Source organism: Topomyia yanbarensis, chromosome 3, assembly GCF_030247195.1.
Source record: "Topomyia yanbarensis strain Yona2022 chromosome 3, ASM3024719v1, whole genome shotgun sequence".
Lineage (NCBI taxonomy): Eukaryota > Metazoa > Arthropoda > Insecta > Diptera > Culicidae > Topomyia > Topomyia yanbarensis.
This window is the reverse complement of record NC_080672.1, coordinates 279,215,327-279,217,706: the sequence shown is the minus strand read 5'-3', so window position 1 is coordinate 279,217,706 and position 2,380 is coordinate 279,215,327.

The window sequence follows — 2,380 nt, the reverse complement described above, 5'->3', positions numbered from 1 at the left end:
CCCGTGCATATGGAAAACGACATGGTGGACGTGCGTATCCATGATTTGGCCCCGCGCACTAGGGAAGTTTACATCAAACGAATCATGTCGCAATATGGAGAAGTAGAATCTATTACGAATGACACCTGGAGAAATTTTTTTCACTGGCATTCCCAACGGCGTTCATATTGTGTGGATGCGAATGACTAAACCAATATCTTCGTACATGACTATCGAATGCAAATCACCGAAGGAAGGCGTGACCTATAAGCAAACAACGCTAATCACATATCCCGGGCAGACCCCAACATGCCAATTCTGTAACTACGGAAAAACATGCGCCGAAGCAACTAGTCAAAACTCATCTACTACAGCCAACTCTAAAAAAACAACCACTGACACCTTCAGATAAACCAAAAACAACGATCCAATTAACCAATAATGCAGGTACAACAACCACAACAACCGCTCCCAAACGGCAGACGGATTTACAACAGCGACCCTTAATAACAAGAAACAAATAAGGACCTCTGATCGTGAACAGCAAGAAAGCAGTTCCGATGATGACATGGACGGAAACGATAACGCGAGAGAAGGCGGCTTCACCGCCAAGGAAAGAATTTCAACACGCAGCAGCAAACTGCGTCAACAAGATCTGGCAGACCGACATTCTTAGCATTTTTTTTTAATTTTTACTTTTTGTAAAAAAAAAATTAAAAGACCCAATGGTCAGTTGTGCTAACGCCCTGAGCCGTTTCAAATAAATCTTTAGATTAAAAAAAATATGTAAACACGAAAATGTGACTACATGTAGTCGAAGTAAAAAAAGAAAAAAAAAAAAAAGATGCCAGACGAAAAAGAGAAGAAGAGAATACAGAGACGATTTTCTCCCTGTTTGCTCCGGAGTACTTCTAGTTTCTCTAGTGCTGAACAAACCTATAGAATAACTTTCCGAGCCACAGTTCGATCGGGACGACATTGTCTGTGCTCTTTGTTCACTGTTGCTGATCAGCTGTTCGCGGATTTTCTAAAGATCAGCTAAACTGCTGGTATTTTACCTACCGAAAACTACCGATTTCCATTGATTTTGCGGACACTACACACAGAAAAAAATGTTGGCAAAAATAAGAGGTTTTTACTCTTAACAAAAAACACCCAACGCATACTCTTAGCACAGACTAACAGACATAAAACTCGAAAATAATGCTTCGCCCACTTTAACGGTCATTTTAAATATATTTGTAGTTGGGACTATGGCCGCTTTTGAAATTTTGGCGCCACTGACATATGAACAAGCATATGGGGGATAGACCACTAGCGAAAAATTGTTCCCAAACCTGAGGGGTAACCCACCAGCAAATGAGTGTTTGGGACTGTGAATAAAAGGTGGTGCTAGTGTTCTAGAAAAATTGCCGGATCGATATTTTTTAAGAAATTCCCTCATAGTGTTATGTCTGTTAGTCTGTGCTCTTAGTTTGAAAATAAAACTTTTATTTTGATTACTATTCTTCATTAGCTTAACAGGAAAAGTTTAATTTTAATTATTATTATTGATTAATTTAAAAGTTTTACTTTTAACGTAATAGTAGGTGTTAGTTGTTTTTGCTAAGAGCGGAACACTCTTACTTTTACCAATATTTTTTTCTGTGTATCATTCATTTTAGGTCTAAAAAGTCAGGCGGCAGGGTATTCTGCGAATGGTCCAATAAATTAAAAAAATCGTTTCTCAATTCCTTCAAGCGGTCATTTGACGCTTCCGTGTATCGGTATTTTACAATTCTTTGTCAACACTACGTTTTTGGATCAAGAACACACCAAACCGTTACTGGCTAAACACTGTTCATAGCAGCACAGATAACAGACGTTTAGGCTAGAACAAAATTTCCGCAAAACCCGGTGTAAACATTCAAATTGATAAACGTTGGAAATCCGTGTTTCACTATTGCCATCTGCGCAACTGTTTGCTACACATGTTTGACAGCTGCACTCTAACTGCATTGTATCGATCACTGCGACATCTACAAACGTTTGCCAAACGTGTTTCATGCGTCTTATTTCTTGGGAATTTGAGTAGCGGATATTTACACACGATTCAAATCGATCCTAAACGTCTGTTATCTGTGATAGCAGTTAATGAAATAAAATACTTTTCTCTTTTGTTTACTACCAACATCAGTGATTGACGAGTAACGGTTTGTCCGGAATTATCTTTCAAAGAGAATTTTGACAGTTGGCTTTTAAGCCGTAATCATATGTTTGTCGAGATATAACTATCGAAAAACTTTTCTTAAGTTTACCGCTATTAAGGAATTCTATCTGGCCGCCCTGACTCGCCACCCGTAATCAGCCCCTACTTTTTATTTTAAATAAACGAAGCCCCTGGTACTTTAGCTATAAACTG